This window comes from Mirounga angustirostris, unplaced genomic scaffold, assembly GCF_029215605.1.
Source record: "Mirounga angustirostris isolate CCGP_5_RB_7025 unplaced genomic scaffold, mMirAng1.0.hap1 SCAF_1, whole genome shotgun sequence".
NCBI classification, from domain to species: domain Eukaryota; kingdom Metazoa; phylum Chordata; class Mammalia; order Carnivora; family Phocidae; genus Mirounga; species Mirounga angustirostris.
The window spans coordinates 38,835,264-38,856,701 of record NW_026991709.1 but is presented as its reverse complement, the minus strand read 5'-3'; the positions used below and the strand labels follow the sequence as shown (position 1 = coordinate 38,856,701).

The following is a 21,438-nucleotide window of genomic DNA, read 5'->3' as shown; positions in this document are numbered from 1 at the left end:
GTTTAGAACACAAAGAATACTGATTTATTATTTTTTTTTTTTTTGCAAAAACAGAAAACTAGAAGCTAATAAACCAAATGTTTACCCAGACCTATAGGGAACTATTTTTAATTCCAATGTTTAATAGAAATTCAAAGCAAATTATGATTTCAAATTGCCAATTTTCTTTTCTCCATGCAAATTTAAGCATGTACGTCTTGTGCCTAGCAGGCCACCATGGGCAGGGGTGGGGTAGGAAGATTCGAAAATACATAAACAAAACAATTCAACTGTGAATCTTATATGAGATACAATGCTCTGGTTTTAAAATTCATCAGTAATGTCAAAGGTTTGCTATTTCACATTTCTAAAAAGCTATAATGTACTGTTTGTATCACTGATCTGTGGCAGATTTACTAGTACAAAATTTTACTATTCCCTTGTAACACTATTCCCTACATATAGTGTTACAACAGCTGCGAAGTTAAATAATAAGCTTATAAGCAGCGATATTTATTTTTTATCCCTGAATTTGTTTCCTTACTATGAAAAACTTTCATTAATAAGAATAAGCTACTATTAACACTAAATTAAGCTGGATCACTCTCTACATCTTGAACATAGTGTGGAAAAAATATGATAAATAGGGACTCTTAACATTTTTGAGAAATGTTTAAATATTTTTGAACAGAAATCATATCTTTGGAATCCAAACTTAGAACCTAGATAAAACAAAGCCTTAGTAATTCAAGTCTGGAATGTTTTGTTTGTATGAGGACTATTTGTGTTCATATGAAGTTTTACTAAGTTTTATTACTCACTTTCATTTTTCTAGTTCAGAATTTGACTACTTCCTATTTCATGTCCTATTTTCTTTTTTTTTTTTTATCACCAAACATCAGGCAGGGAAGGATTTTTTTTTTTAAGATTTTATTTATTTATTTGAGAGAGAGAATGAGAGAGAGAGAGAGAGCGCACATGAGAGGGGGGAGGGTCAGAGGGAGAAGCAGACTCCCTGCTGAGCAAGGAGCCCGATGTGGGACTCGATCCCGGGACTCCAGGATCATGACCTGAGCCGAAGGCAGTTGCTCAACCAACTGAGCCACCCAGGCTCCCGGGAAGGATGGTTTTATAAGAAGGCAACTGGATAGTTGTCTAAGTATTATAATTGATGCCTGTTCATGCTTTATTGGTCTTCTATCCAAACTATGTTCATAAACTCTTCAATAGCTCACTTTACTTTTTTTTCTGGTATCTTGTGGAGGAAGGGACATTAAAAAGTAATTTAGTTTAACTTTCTGTCAAAAGAGTTATTACCCATACTGATGAGAGATCATTTGTACAAAAAAAAACAACAACAAACAAACAAAAAAACTGACTTGAATTTTTTTAAAATTCAAACACTTCAAGAGATTATTTATTCACTTTTTACTCACTTTTCAATCCAATTACTTTTCTCCTGACTCACTGAAACATATTTTCAAAACATGAACATTTTAATGAAGGTCATGAGCAGCAAAAGGAAGGAAGGAGCGGTCCTTTCAGAAAATGGAGCACATCACAGGAAATTAGGCCTGGCTTTGGAGAAGCCAAACAACTGTGTAAGGAAAGGAATGATTAGTTACTGGAAAAGTGTATCAGAGAAAGGAAAGCAAGAGAAAAGCTTTACATTTATCAAAAATTTTCCTTAAGACTGGTCCTAGGCAATTTCCTAATTTCAGGACTCGACCCAATTCAAAACTGTTTTAAAAATGAGGAAGGAACTGTAGTTTAAGAAGCTTAAAGTTTTTTTATTTTTTCTACACACTAGTAAACAAAAGTCATAAGTAAGTTGCCTTACGTTATTTTAGATGTAGTCTATGTGATTTTATCAGTAATGGTAATAGCGTGTGGAGTGAGGAAACTAAAAATATACAGTCTAATTCTTCCTGACCTCATAAAATGTTCCGATACTTTAAATAGGCTTTAGCAATGATTCCAGAGAAAAGGAATCTGTTGCTGCCGGTGGATTTAATTAGTATAAAACAGTATTCACATAATATTCACCAGCTGTAGTTCGAAAAATACTCTTTTTGAATTGATAAAATAGATGCTTTTTCATATCTTTGGATCAACACTCTTATTTTATTATATTTTTGGAAGGGAGTGTTAGCAGTTGAAGTGGTAGTGGCAAAATGCTGTCACTTTCATTTTTTATTTCAATATTGTTCTCCAAGGCAGAGCCTCTCAAGGAGATTTTAACACATTTTACCTGTTTTCCAATTAGTCATATATCCTGCATCTTTCCGGATAAGTTTTACTACTGTTACAAGTGAAAAGGAAGAAATTAATGGTGCTTGAAATTTGAGTAATGAACTCTCTCTGAAAGACGTGAGTATGGGTCTCACGCCACAATTCATAGCTCAAAGCCCAACCCCAACCGTATGGCCATGATCATCTCTTTGCAGATCTGGTGCAGAAGTAGTAATCAGCCATGCTGATTTTCATTTAAACCACTGGAGCCTCTTATGGGTTCAGGTAAAAATTTCTGTGACATTAAAATAATATCCATTCAATGATGGGATATGATAGCTGCGTGCTCCAGCCAGATAAATTGTAGTTAGTTATACTCTAGAGTAGAAATAGCAAATTTGCATTCCATAAATTTCCACTCCTCAAGTCATAGGTTGTTTGCTGTTCTGCAATCCTTATTTAAAGGATGAAGAGCCCCTAAGACAGTGCTCAGTATCTAAACAAATCAATATTAAAAGGAGTAGAGAAAATAAATGTAGAGCCTTCTGTCTATTTATGGACTCTAAACTACTCATAAACACTGACACACATATACAAGATAGAATAAAATTGAGGCGTTTCTCTGAAATTTCTTTTTAAAAATTTTTTTGATATTTATAAAAATATTTGACAAAATATGGCTTTATATCTGGGTTCTTAATTAACAAACCTGGTGTTTGTCACATCTAATAAAAAAATCTATAACTGTGATTTAAGCAAAAATTACCTCAAGTAAACACTACATGTATCAATCAAATCCAGTAATTCCGAGGAAGGTCCACTAGGTCTTGTAAAATGCTCGTGTATTTATTAAACACTAAGTCACACACTTCTATACCTATTAGTTTGCCCAGCTGTGTAGCTGTTTATCCTCTTGTGCTGAATTCCTGAGAGAGCAAGAGTATTCTTGTTGACATCCCTTAAACTGCTGCTGCCCCATAGGGGTTCAAAGCAATGAAGCGAGAAATTGAGTTGAGGGAGTGGAGAGGACTCTTGACAATATCAGCAACAAACTGTTCTGTGCTAATCATCAGACAATGGCCTTGGAGGATTCTGGGTCCTAACTAGGCCTCTTTTGATGGCTCTGTTAACCTGATGGGGTTGGTCAGATTGTATCCACACAAATCTACAATTGTCAATTAGAAAGTAGCGGGAAAAATTAAACATTTAATTGTAAGTTGTATGGACAGCATAACAAGCATTTTGACTCTTTTTTAAGAAACTAACTGGTTGGAAATCAAGTAAACATAGATGTGTTCAGAATGGAAGTATCCTCTTCAAAAACTAACACCCTAGAATGTAAAATCAAACAAATAAATGGTAGGGAGCCTCATACATAAACATAAAAGTAAAAACACAAGTACACCATTACAGAGCCAAAGGACTTATTTATATTTTAAAATTTATCTAATTGATCATTCTACTCAAAACAAAACAAAACAAAACAAAAAACTTTGTGTTAAATTCTCTGGTAGATTCTGTAAGACACAGTGAAGGGTAAATCAAGATTCCTGACATCATGGAGCTTATAATCTAATGAAATAATAAGGAACTAAAGACGATAAATGCTGAATACACAAACTTAAAACAGTGAAGGCAGAAGGCAGAGTTATGGAGTCACTGAAGAATCAAAATAATCTCCTTGATTTAAAATAGCAAGGACTATACTGGGGCATCTGGGTGGCTCAGTTGGTTAAACGTCTGCCTTCGGCTCAGGTCATGATCCCGGGGTCCTCCCTGCTCAGCAAGGAGTCTGCTTCTCCTTCTCCCTTCGCCCCTGCTCATGTGCTCTCTCTATCAAATAAATAAATAAAGTCTTAAAAAATAAATTAGGAAGGACTATATACCTTTAAAATTGGTCTGTCCCTGATGAAAGATACAGAAGGGGTATCTATATTTTATATATTAAAGTTTTAATTAAAAACAAACTGAGTGTATTAGTATCTGCAAGGTTGTCCATTTTTTTTTTCAAGTGGGAGCACCATTAAAAGCAAATGAGAAAGCCTGTTTAAAAACTCTAATCTCTTCTGATGCCATATTTTCAAAGTGGCCTAAGATTCATTGTAGAGAGATAAATTACCAATGACTTTATAAGGAGTAATTTATAGAGTATAGAGGTGTCTTTACAATGATTATCTTTCTGAATGCATCTGTTCAGTGTGTTTCTTACATTTCCAACAAAAAGGTGCCATTTTGGGCTGTAATTCTGTCATTTAATCACATGGAAACATGCCAATTCTTATTAACATCTTGACATTTTATTGCCATAAACTTATCATAAGTTCTTCTAATGTAAAATGGATTTAAATTCATGGAGTTGAGCTTTTTGTTACGTATCCATTAAATGTCTGATCCTTTGCTCCTTCCATCAGCACGACTTTCAGTCAAGTAAATCAGCTGTTGACCAGAATACAAATTATAGATTAGGCCCTGAAAGGTTAACAGTTTGCTGTTTGGGATACAATTGAAAAGCAAGAGAAAACAAAAAGAATAAATGTGTGTTAAACTCTTTCATGTTAACTTCTACACCAGGTAACTGACATGTCAAGCTCCTTATATTTAGACATTACCCAGTGGAGGTACAATGGATTCTTATTACCACAATATAGTTCTTCTGTTGCATAACAGAAGGTGTTCACCTTTCAATTGCTCCAAAATTAAAGGTTTAGCCTGAAAACCTATCTCTAGATAAAAAGAAAACCATTATCTGAGGCTGTAACCAGGCTTATCAAAAGGCTGAAAATGCTCCAGAGATATTCTCAGGAACATCAGGATATAGTATAAGGAAAATGTCACTATGATATTTTGTCTGTGTTGCAAGTGATTAGAGAATGATGAATTTAGTCCTAATCCAATATGTAATAGACACACTGAATGCACTTCAATGAATGTATAACAAGATGTTCCCTACCTAAAGCGTCATCAAAATCTTTCCTAGAAAGAATTATGATTTTTCAACTATTTGTATTAATGTTAACTTGGAAAATTTAAAATAATATATTAAGATACAGTATAGCATACTTACTTTTCTTAGTATGTTTGTGTCAAAGACAAAATAAGTTGGACACAAAGATGGCAATTGATACTTATTCACAAATAAATATGTCAAGGAAACCCTTCTGCTGCAGTGGTTCAAAGGTATTAACAAGGAGAGTACATTTTATAAAATCGAAAAAGGAAATATTGATAAAGCCTCTTCTAATTGCAGCAATTACTCCATTAAGGAGGGATATGGAGAAAGGGGTATTGGAGGGAATTCAAGCTGGTCTTCAAGCATATTTGGTAGTCATTGGTTGGCTGCAAGGGAACAATTTGGAGACTTTTCAAAAGAGAGAACATTATTCATTTTTGTTGGGTGGGGGTTGGGTTTCTATGGCCAGCCATCTCTTGGACCAAGTCAGGGCCATAGCGTGTTTCTGGAGGTCAAACTCTCATATATGAGAGTTTTTTGAGTATGCACTGACTGACTTGAAGTTAGAAATTGATGGCCATGTCTCTCTAAACCTGTTGATGGCAAGGAAAAGGCACCTTGGAATCAAGTCAGACACAGAAAATCTTCTTAAAGTATACAACCAAAAGGTGTTATACATATTGTGGTTATTGGAAGAAAAAATAAAAAAACAACAACAACACGGTTTTAAAATGTTTAACTCTTAAATATTTTATTTGCTATAAGCTAAAAATAGAAAATATATTTGTCATGTAAAAACAAGCTTTATTTCTACTCTTCACTAACAAAGGAAAATGACCCACTATAGAATCACCATTTCAATCATCATCAGAAAAAATAAAACGTGATAAACTTGTTTCTTACAAACAGCCCTTTCAAATTTGCACATGCTTCTCCCTTTTCCTCAGTGAGCAAAACTTGTTTTTTGTCGTTATTTGTTTTAGTCAGGAAATAGATCAGTGAAACAACAAATTCTTAATGGCAAGACAGTTTGCTAGGGGATGTGAAAAATGGGGGTGGTCCCAGCTGTCTAGGTACTTACAATCTACCTAAAGACATACATGCATGCACAGAAATAAGGAACAGTAAAAAGTAGAATGGCGTTAAGCGTTACCTGAGTGTTCCAGGGGTATTGATGAGTTGAGAGTCAATGGTAACCCTAAAGCATGAGTGACTGTGAGCTTGAAAAAGACATTATTGGGTTTGAGGTGGTTCGAAGTGGCTGTATGAAATGGGTTATGAAGAGCCCAGTGCTAACTCTATGGAATCATCTCAATGAGATTCCACTTACTAAATGGTTGTCTTGATAAAAAATGTGAATACATAAAGGAATTGTGAGCTGGAAGAATGTTAACATTCCAAGAGGACAGAGCAGAATGCTGGGGCAAGGGATAAGAGGATGACATTTTAATTTGACACACATTAGTCTGGCTTATATTGCATCTTAGTATGAGAACTAGTGAGATGAGGTTGATAAAATTGAATGGGACAATACTGTGGATGCTAAATAGATGAGGCTTTAACTGGGAGTCAAGGTTTATCTGTGGAATGATTTTGTCCCTCAGAGCCTGGTTTTCTTTCATCTCACACTATTAGCCTCTTCTGATGATCCTCTCCATTGTCCAAACTTCAACTGTTAGTTATTCTATGTGCTCACAGGCTCCCATGTGTATATCTCTGGCTGGTACCATTCTCTTATACTTAGATCTATAGGTAAAAGTACATAGTGGACAGTTCTATCTGAATGTCCTATAAACATTTCAAACCCAACGTATCTGAAAAACACATACTGTATTTCCCTGTATGCTTTTATATCTCCTCCTTTCTTTCTTATTTCAGTAAATGACACCACCTAGTATTTGCTCTTGACTTTTGATTTGTCCTCACTCTCCACTCCAAAGCATCACCAAATCTCACCAATTCTACCTCCAGTGTAGACTCCAAATCCATTAGTTTTTCTCTGATCCATCTGCCACAAATGTAGATTCATCTCTTGTATTCATCTCAGCCTTTGAATTGGTCCCTCTGCCTTCAAATCTTGTCCCTTCCTAAGCCTTCTTCACGCAACAGCTAAGATGATGTCCAAGAACACATATCTCCCATCATATGCATAAATTAATTTCAGAAATATTATATATGGAATGTAAAATTTCCACAAATAAGTTAATGAATATAGTTAAGGATGACTGTATAGAATTCACCCAAGTTAGCCAGAATGGACTTATCATTGCCCTTTAAGCCCTCCTTTCCTCATACTTGTTCAATTTTCCCTACCTGTAATCTTTTTCTCCCAGCTTTACTCGTCATATACTCTACTTTTCCATTGGGGTTTTTAATAATATTAACAACATTTAAAAAATCACAATAATAACATCACCTCAAATTTTATATGCAATTACCAAATGCATTCTCAAAAATACAACCTTCTGAATTAGTCATGAAAGACATCATGAACAAAGTATTATGACGTGACACCCCAAAGATATTAAGTTTTCTGTACAAGGTCATACAATTATTTAATGGCCATTCCTCCAGTTTCTACACCTCTCATTATGAGCTCTCTGGAGCTCTCTCCTCCCAATGGTTATGACATTTTTGTTTTTAAATTTTTATGGCACTTGATAATAAGAATCCCTTACATTTCATACAATGCTTTTCTGTTTGCAAAACAATTTTCTCGTGCTAAATTCTTAGTTCTCTTTTTAAAATACATATTTTGTACTAAAATAGTTTTAGATTTACAGGAAAATTGCAGACAGTATTGAGAGTACCCATATGTACCACACCCAGTTCTCTTTATCATTAATATCTTACACTAATATGGTACAGTTTTCACAATAAATGAACCCGTATCAGTACACTATTATTAACTAAAGCTATGGTTCACTCAAATTTTCCAATTTTAAAAAATCTCCTTAGATGTTAACCTCATGTTATTTTTTTGGTTACATGAGCCTATCCAGGATATCACGTGACATTTGGTCATTTCTCTTTAAGCTCCTCTCGGCGGTTATAGTTTCTGAGACTTCTCATTTTGGTGACCTTGATGGTTTTGAAAAATACTGATCTAATACTTCATAGAATGTCCTTTTGTTGTTATTTGTTTGATGTTTTCCTCATGATTATTCTTGGGTTACAGTTTTTTCGAAGAAGAACACACAGGTAAAGTGCCATCTTACCACATCACAGCAAGTGTTAGCAATATGACATCACTGTTGATGTTAATCTTGATCATTTGGCTGAGTTTTTGTCACTGTCAAGCAGCTGTAAAATGACTAATTTTCCCTTTCCACACTGTCCTCATTGAATGGAAGTCATTATGGAGAGCCCACACTTGAGGAGTAGGGAGTTATGCTCCACCTGCTTGAGTGCACAAATTATTTGAAATTCCTCTGCATGGGAGATTTGTCTATTGTCCCCCATTTATTTATTCATTCATTCAGTTATTTATTTATATCAGTATGGATTCATGGATATTTATTTTATACTCTGGACTATAATCCATACTAGTTCATTTTTTCACTCAAATTATTCCAGCTTTGAATGTTGGAAGCTCTTTCAGTTGGCTCTCACTTCTCTTTTATTCTTACAACTGCTTGCAGAAGCTACATTATTCATTTTTTCCACAAGTATACTGTTGCTCATCCTTAGTTTTGTGTAATGTAAAAAAGCACAGACGACCCACCAAGTTAAACCACACCCATCTCCCAGCCTCTCCTCTCCGGTGTCAGTCTCCAAATACAAAAGAAACTAATATAAAACAACCCCCCGCAGTTTAGGTGTTGCATTAGTTTTTGTTATATTTTCTCATTCTTCCTTTTTTTTTGTATTAGTAAATCTTTGCCTTCGGATGTTGTAGTGTTTTATATATATATTTTTATTCTCCATAAACACCTGGGTGTTGCTAAGTACTTGACCCCCGATGAACATTTATTGATGTATAAGTACAGAGAAATAAGTGGTGATACCGAGAAGGCAATGAGACCCTTTATGAATTTTATAGCAATGAACTGAGTTGGGGATCATATCATACTAATCCATTCCTCAATAATGAATAAATCAGTGATTTTCAAGCTTTAGTATGTATCAGCACCATCTGGAAGTCTTGGTAAAATAAAATTGCTGGGCTCCAGCTCCAGAATTTCTGATTCAATAGGTTTTGTGTGGACCCAAGAATTTGCATTTCAGGTAAGTTCCCAGGTGTAGGGGTTTGCTAGGGCTGCCACGACAAGATACCGCAGACTGGGTGGTTTCAACAACACAGACTCATTTTCCCAGAGTTCTGGAGGGTGGAAGTCTAAATTCAAGGTGGTAGTGGGGTTAGTTTCTTTTGAGGCCTCTCTCATGGGCTTGAAGATGAATGCGTTTTTGCTGTTCCCTCCCAAGCTGTTTTCTCTATGCATGTAGCTTTCTGGTGTCTCTCATTTCCATTTTTTACAAGGACACCCGTTAGAATGGATATGGGTCCATTCTCATGGCTTCATTCTAACTTAATACCTCTTTAAAGGCTCTATCTCCAAATACAGTTACATTCTGAGGTACTGGGGATATTCATGTATATGAATATTGGGGGGGGGCACAATTTAGCTGATTATACCAGTTTATACTGATGCTGATGTTAAGAATTACTGGCTTACATCATCAGGGAAAGCTGAGGATGTGTGAAGAAAAGCTGACAATGATCTGGATAAGTTAGGATGAAAATGCCAGCGAAGAGAAGACAGAAGATGACTTCTAGATAGGAAGTCTCCTCTTTCACAACATTGACTAAGAATGGCAATCATACACCAGGTGGATTGGGATAAAGAAGCTGAGTTGTTGTCATGAAAATGCTTTTGTTTTTCACCTTCCATAAACTCCAAATCACTAGAAGGATTGTATCCATATGAGAGATGTTCAAAAGTACTGGAAACTCGGAGCCTTCATAAGAAATTTTGCTAATTCACTGCTTAATGTGCTGTTTTCTGCTTCCACCTTACGGCTTTCTGTAGATTACTCTTAGAGGTGTTTATGAATGGGGGACACTGAGCTTTCCAGACTTAATTACAATGACATTCAAGTTGGGAGGATTATATGTATCATGCCAATTAAGGAGCACCTCATTTCATAGGGGTTTTCAGCATAATTTTAGCAGAGGACTCTCCAGAGAGATAAGCAAGTATTTCTGCCAATTCCTAGTGGATCAGGATTTATATTTTTAGTTCATGCTCTGAAGTTATTGGCCCTTGAGAATACATGCCAAATGCTGGGATCTCCAGTTTAGTATTTGATCTTGCTTAGGGTTCAAGTTTCATAAACTCTCCCTCACATGAACAAGGCCAGACCCATAAAGCCAGGCTCTAGGTCACTGAGAATAAACAAGAGCTGCTATTGCAAACAATTTTTTTGTCCTGAGCCCTATGAATTTCTCTTAATTTCTCTGATACTTCATTATACAATTAAAGAAGATAATAGTGTGTGTGTGTGTGTATTTTTGTTTACTTTTCTATTCGAGTTTGCTATTAATTTCATCCAGCAAACAGATATTCTTACCAGAAGCACCTCTGGATTTCTAGTTTGCTAGTTCGCTAAAAATGTCCTTATTTTCTTTATATTACTTTTATCATTGCTTTCTCATTGCCAAGTTTCTTGAAAGTAGTGTTTATGCTTGCTGATTTGTCTTATCTTTGAGTTGATTCAGTCTCAAGTAAATGTGGACGGGACCTTAATGGTTATGTATTTCAAACTACACATATGGTAGTTTTCAGAGATTGGCAGAAAATCCAGCATCACTGAGGCCAGGGCAGAAAATAGGTATTTCAGAAGAAGCATTTGAGAAACTTTTAGAAGTGTCAAAGTGAAATCAATGAGAACTAATTTTATTACCTTCCCAATCTTCCATTTCAAATGTGTGTGTGCACATGTGTTTTTGTGTGTATGTGCATACATGCTTATGGCAGGTGGAAGGAGAGGAATAATATACCACCTAAATAATCTTCAGAGGCACTGCACATTCTTCCTTCCTTTTCAAGTTCCATATTCAATCAATCACAAAATATTAAAATTCAAACTTCTAATAGGTTCTCGATCCGATATTGATTCTTTGCCACAATTAACACCAACCTTACCAGAAGCTATTGCCTTATTTCAGGTTTTTGCTTTTCCCCTTAGATCAAGGGTCAGCATAATATCCTTGATTTACCTCCTTTTCACTGAGCTTAAAATATTTACTATCTGCTCCTGTTAAAAAAAAAAAAAAGTTTGCAGACACCTGCCATAGATCAAAAGTGCCCCTTAAATGCTTATTTTGACTTCATTTCTCTTCACTTCTAACTATTCAGTTTGTGACCTATCACCTAAACATTGGATTCTTAGCTCTTTATCATTATCCATGACACCATCATTTTAGCTACCCCCATCTACGGCTGTATCTCGTACCTCTCTTCTGCTTATTCTATAGTCTAATTCTAAACAATCTGGAGTTCTGTGAATCCATCCTGCTCTCTCATACACACACTAATTCCTCCGCTTAGAATGTGCTTCATTTTTTGTTCAACCTAAAACATTCCTAATAGTCTTTTAATAATCATCTCAAGCATTGTTTCTTCTCTAAAGTCTATGGATTTTTCTAGAAAGACGGTTAAGTGAAGGGGTCAGGAGCATGGATTCTGGTGCCACAGTGCCTGCGCTTGACTCCTGGCTTCACTACTCACTAGCTGGACAAGTAATTTAAAACCTCTATTTCACAGTCTCCTTCCCCCCCCCACCCAAAATAAGTATGCTAAAAAAAAAAAAAACCACAAATAAACTAAAAAGAAATGCATTTGGTTTTAATTTGCCCTTCCTCTTTGCTGTCAAATTAAATTCAGATATAGAAAATTAAATCACTGCACTGAGAAAACTATTTGAGAAAGCGAACATATGAATCTTTACAAAAACACAATAACGACAAAGATAAGAAACATGAAAAATATAAAAGAAGAAGTTTCAAAATGTGACAGTCTATCAGGTAGATTCAGGTCACATAGGAAAGTCTTCAATTACATCAAGTGAAATATCTGTCTGAAGCATTACTTCCTCCCACAGATATGTTCTCAGTTTTCCATTTGAACAGTTGACCTTTCATTAATTTTTAAGCCTTGTGCTATGTTTATACTGCTATCTTCTCACATCATTTCTGACTGCTTTTAGGCTCAAAATAGTCACAGTCATATGATGGATTTAGTAGACAGTTGAATTGCTTTTTCCCTGTTATCTTAACCAACCTAAATTATTAAGTATATTTTTAATACCAAAATAATTAAGGACTTGTTCAAGAGTTCAGTCCAGGTTTACAAAATCAATCTCTCTCTCTCCCTTTCATTTGATCATCGTCATCATCATCATCAGTGTGTGTGTGTGTTTATATACACATATATATGTGTGTGGTGAGTATTCTGATAAGAACTTATTTTTATAAGACAATATTTAATTATCCATTAAACCAAAGTGACAACAAAAGATATCAAAGTCAATTATAAAAGGTTACATAGTTGTGAATAAGATTTAGCTCTTTTAATATTAAGCCTCAGTTATTTTTAAGTAACCAAAGACGGAAAAACAAAGGAAATTATTTTGTCAAACAGAATCTTTAAACAACTTAAAAGGTAAAGAAAAACTTTTGTTTATGATTTCTGATAAGAACTTATATTGTTGATTTTGTTAATATTTTTTAGCTGCACTAAAAAGATTTGTTGTTTACATTCCACCTTTGTTCAAAAGAACTTTTTTTCTTCAGCTGTTAAAAAAAGTGACGTGTAGTTACATACCCACATAAAATCGCACATACACACCTACACATGTATAAATATGGTAACATTCATCAGAAGACATTACCTCTTTGACTTTTTCATGCAAGCTTAATAATTTTGTTGTTCAGTGCACTTGATCATGGGCTATGTCTGGCTGCTAAGCATTCCTTTTTTAAAGGAGATAAAAACTTCTTTGTTGTCTTTCTTTAAAATTTATGAACTGATGTAGCATCCTTAGTATTATATAAATGATTTTTTCTGATGTGTGTATAAATCATATTTTCCTTTCTATTGTTCTGTTTATAGGTTAGCATAAAAATTTATTAAGATGTACTGAAATACCTCTTTGATCCCAGGACTTCAAATTCCTTCTTTTCGGTCATTGATGGCCAAGTTGGAACTTGGTTTCTTTTCTTTTAAACTGACATAAAGAATAAGAACAGAGGTCTAACTCAGAAACATAAAAATCAATGAGAAAAAAGAGAGGAACTATTTTAGATATGATGTTACAACCACATTTAGCGGAATCTTAGAGTTATTAGCTAGTGGTTTAAAAACAGATTCCACTAATTTTTTGTGGGAAACTAAGAGAATGAATCTGTAAAGAAACAAACAAAAAACCAACTATCTTCAAACTTTTATGTAAAATTTCAAAATTTTAAATAAAAAGAAAGTAAAATATATAACAGGTAATATACTTCATCATGTTTTTTCTTGTTGATACAATGAACTCCTATGAAGATTGTCATTAATCGTCAGACCATTAATACCGTGATATCACTTGGCAGGTTTTCATTGGCTGCATCCAAAGTGATCAGTTGTTTTCTTCCCACTGCCAGCTCTATGAGTGGTTTATAAGAATGTGTGGTTAGGGCGCCTGGGTGGCTCAGTTGGTTAAGCGACTGCCTTCGGCTCAGGTCATGATCCTGGAGTCCCGGGATCTAGTCCCGCATCGGGCTCCCTGCTCGGCGGGGAGTCAGCTTCTCCCTCTGACCCTCCCCCCTCTCATGCTCTCTCTCTCATTCTCTCTCTCAAATAAATAAATAAAATCTTAAAAAAAAAACATTAAAAAAAAAAAGAATGTGTGGTTAGGTGAGACTTCTTGAGAAACTTGTACTAAGAATATAAAATCATACGATATTTCTTTGATTCACAGTGGCTATAATAGGGTCCCATATAGACAAGGGTCCTTTCGACAAAACCTACCCAAGCCTATGGATATAATAGGCTAGGGAATAAATCTAGATTATCCAGAAAACAAAACAAAATTAAGATAAAAAGGAGGAAAAATATTTTCACATATTCATTAGATACGTCAGAATCCTATTAAGCCTTTTCTGTATATTTGTCTTTTGTTTAAACATCTTAATAAATTAGAGTGATAGCTTTGGGGCCACACTTTTGTTCAAAATAGATGTTCTCCAACTGCATGTTCTTGAAAAAAAAACCTCACCATTTTGAGCTTCAGTCTCTTCATCTGCCAAATGGGTTAATAATGTCTATATTAGGAAGTTGCTGTAATGTTTAGTAAAATGCTAAATATTCAGTGAGTGGTACATAAGACACCCTCAGAATGGTAGTTCTAATTATGAAGACTGCTGTAGATAATTAAACAGAAGTAATTGGTAGTGTAAATACATTTTATAATTTAGCAAATGGCACAATAAAGAAAACATTTAGTGGAATTAGCCAAGTTATCAACATTCTTCTCCTACCTTCAAATGACTTTGACATTTCCTATGTACTACTCTAGTATTAGAGAATTTAACCAGTAGAATTTAACTGCTCCTTCAAATTCTTCCCCAAAAGCTTCACTCTCAAAAAAGCTCATTAGAATCAGCTGATCCCTGGGAAAAACTGGAAGCGCCTTAGCACCAGCTTTGTGCGCAGGTGTATTAGTCAGCTCAGGCTGTCATAACAAAATACCACAGACTATGTGGCTTAAATAAATAACAGAAATGTATTTTCTTACAGTTTTGGAAGCTCAAAGTCCAAAATCCAGGTCTTAACATATTTGGTTTCTTGTGAGGTATTTCTTAGTGGCTTGTAGATGGCTACCTTCTCCCTGTGTCCCCATATGACTTCTTCTCTGCATATACTCTGTGTATATATGCACAGAGAGAAAGATCTTTGGTGTCTCTTCTTCTACTTATAAGGAAATCAATCCTGTCAGGTAAGGGCCCCACCCTTATTGACACTTTTAACCTTTATTTTCTTCCTAAAGGCCCTATCTGCAATAGTCACATTGGGAGTTAGGGTCGCAATATACGAATTTGGAGACACACAATCCAGCCTATAACAGCAAGTAACCAAGTAAATATTAAGATTTGCAAATCATCTACAATATGTCACAAAATGAAAAGATTATAAATGCATAGATACATTTTATTTTTTACATCATTTTTAACATTAAACTGCAATGATTCTTAAGTTTTTCTTCTGTCACCACAGAGTCCATATAAAAATCTGTTCTGTGTTTTTTAAAATAAAATAATTTTAAGATAGTTAAAGGCAATTATGAGACTGTCATAAAATCTCTTATGATAACTAGAAAAAAATTATTCTACAGTGTTTTATACTTTTTATGCTGTGTTATGTTTGGTCCTGGAGACTGAATAGGAAGGTGTTCAGGGGTAAAAAGCCTAGTTTGGTATTAGATCTAAGATTTTATGCCAAGAGTCAAGATTTTTCTTTTCCATGAAAGTGGAGAACTGTGAAATAACATGAAATGCTTTGTTTGTTTGTTTTTTAGAAAGAGTTTTGTTTATTTTTCCGAATAACTTCACCCAATCTATAAATGTGTGTCAAAACATTCTGGCTACTTACATAAAAAGTGAAAAAAATATAATTTTTAATAAACATTTTGAACTTCTACTTGCAACTCCTAATGAAAACCATGCTTGAAGCTTTTGTAACATTTTGCATGTCAATATATATTTACTACAGCATCCAACACTTCTCAGGGATTTGAAAATAAGAGAGCCATGTTAAAGAACCTAGGATTGATTTTCTTCTAAAAGTTGTGAAAAATAATGGTAAAGGCCAGGATTAGAACTTGGCAATTTTCATTCATAAATTTATTCAGCCATGTTTTCAAAGCCTGCCAGGAATATTAAGCTCATCAAGGCAAGAAATAAAATGAATTGAATGAATACAACTCAAATGAACTAACTAGAACACTGGGGAGTGAAAAGGAAAATGTATTATTTATTGCATTCTTCTCATATAAAAAAAAGAAAGAAAGAAAAAAAGAAAATTTTAACCTGGATAAATACCAGACATGGCTTGGATAAGAATCCTGCACATTCCTCAAATCTGCGCCAGCTCTGAGTCTGGATTGTGATTCACGGAACAAGTGTGTGTTTTGCCTCTATTCTGACTCAGTCTGCATCCTTTAAAAACACAAATACAAGATTAGAGCAATATGACCTACTTTTGCAATTCCCCTATCCCCCCTCCCTTTTAAGAAATATCCTTTTCTTTAAATCCTGAAAAAGACCTAAACCAATTTACATGCTCAGTACCATTTTAATTAATGGATCACTAGAACCTGGAAGATATATTCTGTAAGGTATATAACATATTATATATAATACAATAGTATTCTTACCTAGAAGAGTGTGTGCTGACCCTCTTAAAGTTAAAACATATTCACAGTCTTTTGCAACGTTTTGATGAAAACACAGGTTTTACTGGAAAATCTCAATGAGCAAAAAGAAAGGGGGGAACATTATGTAAGCCACTGTTTCAATACATTTTCAAAGTATTGTTTATTGATAAACAGTGATTTAAACGAATCCTTTTGGAGGGATATTGAATTTGGATGATAAATATATATTTTGCAAATGAAACTATTTTAGCAAAAATTATACTTGAACAAATGGCAAATTATGACAGGATAGAGACATAACCTAGGATTACTACAGAATCAGATGCTTTATTCCCCAAACCAAAACCAATATGACCTTAGAAAATACAAGTCTGAGAGTTTGTTTTTTCTAATTCAGGAAACAAAGAAGCACAAGAATAATTAATATTAACAGTTTGAAGACTGCAAGATGCTTCTTATTTTGAGTTAGACATTTCTAACCCAATTTCCTGTTGGAAGAGAGTTAGAAAGATAATTGTGGTAAAAATTTGAGTTCCATTTTCATATTAAACTCTATAATAAATGGAAAATATACAACCTAGATTCCCTAGTTATTATGTGGCTCAGTATTTTGAGATCCTTAGCAAATTGTGACTATATAATTTCACAGTTGTAATTCAAAATTTTAAAATGTAGCCACTTTTCCAACTTCATTTATTCATGTATCCACCCAACACACATTTATTTGCTGTTGTTTTTTGAGATGGTATAGTTGACATTATACCAAATTTCTAGAATAGGAGTTGTAAACTCTCATGCCTACAGAGGCTGGACAAGTACTTGTGTGTACATGATATACAAATATATATGCACACACATACAAAATAGCAGAGAGGAGTCATGGGAATTAGACCAATGATGAGCAAACACTGTATTTACAAGAATCATCTTGAATACTTATGTGGCTCCACTCCACAAGATGCAGATTCCATAGTTTGGAGACAGGGCCTAGGGCCATGACTTTCAAACACACTTCCATGTGATTTGAGGCTCATGTTACAAGGTTGACATTTTAAACACTATGGTGGACTGAAAAACTAGTGAAGAATGAAATATTAATTTGTTACAAGGTTAGCAACATTTCAGATGAAGGTAGTCATGGTGCAACCCTTTTTTATTTTCCCTTCCAAAAGAATGGTTATTGACTACCGAATCATCCTCTTTACAATGAGTGTTCTATAAAGTGGGAGATTAAGTGAACATTTATTTCACATCTGTGAAGCAGGAGGCTGTGCCCATTGGCTGAGTTATGCATTTTTCTGTTACAAACAATAATAATAAGGAGGAGTTATAACTAAAGGAGGTCGAGGAGCACTCTTTAAAACGAATTTAAACGTAGATACTAAGTTCTGAGATTTACAATATCAAGGTTCCAGACTCAGGTGTTTTGACTCAGTAAGTCTGCAATTAGGCCCCAAAATATGAACTTACAAGAAAAAAATTTAAATCTTCACATCCATAAACAAATTTTCACAGAAAAGGATCATTATCATTTTCCTCATTCTAAAGAATTGTAGTAACTAAAGAAGAAGAAATAGGCCACCTTGCAGATACCACTGCTCTGGAGCCGGTGACGCTGCCCAGCCAGGGTCAACCCCACCGTGTTCTTCGACATTGCCATGGATGGTGAGCCCTTGGACCGAGTCTCCTTGGAGCTGTTTGCAAAGTGCCAAAGATAGCAGAGGACTCCTGCTCTGAGCCCTGGGGAGAAAAGATTTGGTTATAACGTCTCTTGCTTTCACAGTATTATTCCAGGATTTCTGTGCCAGGGTGGTGACTTCCCATGCCATCATGGAACTGGAGGCAAGTCCATCTATGGGGAGAATTTCGATGATGAGAATTTCATCCGGAAGCACATGGGTCCTGGCATCTTGTCCATGGAAAATGCTGAGCCCAGCACAATTGATTCCCAGTTTTTCATCTGCCAAGACTGAGTGGTTGGATGGCAAGCACATGGTCTCAGGCAAGGGGAAAGAGGCCATGAACACTGTGGTAGCCATGGAGCGCTTTGGGACCAGGAATGGCAAGACCAGCAAGATCACCACTGCTGACTGTGGACAAGCCTAATAAATTTGACTTGTATTTTATCTTAACTACCAGACCACTCCTTCTGTAGCTCAGATCACCCCTTTACCCCCATCTTTGAGCTCTCCCAGCAGTTGGATGGGTTCTGTATTTTCCTTACTTCCCTCCAAGTCTGGCTGGATTGCAGAGTTAAGCTTATGATTATGAAATAAAAACTAAAGAACTACAACAACAAAGAAATAAAATTAAGCTACTTATAAGGTATTTAGTTTTAGCTGTTAGAAAGAAAAACATATCTGGCAGTAATAATTATAAATATTTCAATCATGTAATGGATACCTGTGACTATAGGGTATCCTTTAGAAATCTTTTAAAACATTGAATAAATTTTATCATTTTAGTCACAGATCAGTAGTTAAGGTGCCAAGATCATTTCTAGGAAAGAGAACTAATATTTAGTAACTACTCTGGCACACACACATTAATTTTCCTCAGATAACCCTCACAACAACCTTTTGGGTAGTTCCAATTCATCACGATTTCATACATGAGGATGTAAGTCTCAAAAGGACTAAGGACTTGCCCAAGGTTACACTGCTAGTCAACTATTAAACCAGACTGCAAACTCAGAATCCCCAGCTACAAATCCTGTCAAGTTCTTTTACATTGCTTCTCTCCAAACTGAAATATTCCAGAATAAATGTGTCTCTCCTCATCCACCTTCTTCCCATAGCATCACAACTATTTGTCTAGAACTGCGGCTATAGGTATTTTGCCAGCTTGAAAATCTTCAGTAACTTCCCATGTCTTGTAGAACTAATGTCAAAATTTCTGGGCAGAGTACAGAAGGTCTTATGTAACTTGTTCTCAGTATATACCTTCAGCCTTTCTTTGATCCCTTTCCAGCTTTGTGTCAATCAGATTTACCTGCCTTCCTAGAATAACAGGATGCCTCCATCATGAAGTTTTCTGTCTGGAATCCCTTTAACAATCTTATCTCCCTAGTTCATTCTGAGTCTTTTTTTGGTGGCGGGGGCAGGGAAAGCCTGCCATAAACACCTTCTTTCTGACAGCCACAAAACTAATTTCTCATTCTTTGTGATCTCACTATATTCCATGAGTTCGCCCCCCCAATCTACCATTTGTTACATGTCAGTGTCCATGATTGAACTGTAAGCAACCCGAAACAAGATCCTAGTTTTATTCATCTTTGTGTCCTGTACCCAAGTATTAGTTGGGGCACATTAAGTTTACTTAGATAAACTAAAGTGTGATTATAAAACAGTTAATAGTCTTTTTGCCTTGTAATAAATTTCAATTCACCATGAATATGTCCTACAATTAAAATAAGAACTTTTAAATTAACTATATATGGATGAAATTATAGTTCATTTTCATATTTTCATTAGCATGCCAAGGTATTTTCCTAATGAATAATTTAAAACGCTTTTGAAAAATCCTCCTTATCAAGGGCCAAAAGATTATTTATTATTAGCTAAATATGGCTTTGCCTGATACTTAAAATTAGCAGTGGGTATATCAGCATTATTAATATGCAGGTATTTAAAAACCGAGAAATAGATTACATCATGCATCTATAAATTTTCTCCCTAAACCATATTAAAAATATACCTTCATAAATATTTATTACTTATACTCATTTTTTATTACTAGCAAAATCTAGAGGACAGAAAGTGTTGTAGTTGAAAGAGACCCAAAAGCATTAGTTGAATGATATGTTCTTGAGTAGAATAGTAGAATTACTACAATGAATTTCTATTCATTTCCTCTGTGGAATGAATAGGAAGATAGTTTAATAAATTTGTATTTCTCTTTCATAACCAAATCTGGATCCTCTTCAAAATGCATGCTCTGAGCTATGTTATGCATATCTTATATGTTTGTGTATTTTTCTGGAGATGTGCATGGGGACTAACTAAAATTCTTCAAAACCCCTAGGTCTACACTTATTATAGAAGGTTATGATGACTGAGGCTCACTTTTGACATGCTTGGAGACCTTGTAGGATTCTATTTTCATTAATAGTATATCTGCAATTTATAAGCAGGCACACTGGAACTCTAATACACTCAGTTCCATTATTTTTATTTTTATTTTTTGGATTCTAAGTATGCTTGTAACTAGGTCATTCCTCATTCACATACATATTTATAAAACTTTCCCCCCAATTCTCTCTTCTATCTTCAAGTCTTCATACCAGTTAGACATTTTTTTTTTCACACCCCAGTCCATGTGGGTTTTAGTTGTCTATGTAACGCTGGGAAATTGCCTTATAAAAAATATATTATTAATAAAACCAGGTGGAGTGGTTTACTGGGGTAATGCATTATTTCTAATCTCCTACCATTATGTTTCAAGACAAAATCTTGACTGATGTCCCTGAAATTGCCTCTATCAAGGACATTTACAGCTACAACTTGGAAGCGATGTGCTCCATGAAGATCCTGATAATGCCAAGAGCAGAGGCTGAGTTTGCTCGGCCTTGATGAATGTTGCCCAAACATTTGAGTTATTGGACTTCAGCAGTGCATCATTCTGCAAAATCTGAGAAAACAAAACAACTTTAGAAGATAGCTATAAAAACTTTCTAGGAACATCAGACCTACCCAGACCCTTTCAAATAGCATCTCAAATTAATTAAAACATCTCAGTTTAAAACCTGCAGCTATTGTATTGCTTTATGTGCTAGATCATAGGAAAAGCCTAAAAATGCCAACTTTACAATGCAGAAAGTAAATCTTTGAATTGAAAAAAAAGGAGGAAAACTAAAATGG

The 21,438-nt window shown here is 34.9% G+C and overlaps 1 long non-coding RNA gene and 1 pseudogene across 1 annotated transcript in view; both read left to right on the top strand.

The window, feature by feature from the left end:
- The window catches only part of LOC135362116 (uncharacterized), a 234,641-nt gene that overhangs the window by 134,631 nt on the left and 78,572 nt on the right, over positions 1-21,438 (top strand). The gene's annotated exons all lie outside the window — the stretch shown is intronic.
- On the top strand, positions 6,367-18,685 carry LOC123834649 (peptidyl-prolyl cis-trans isomerase A-like; annotated as a pseudogene).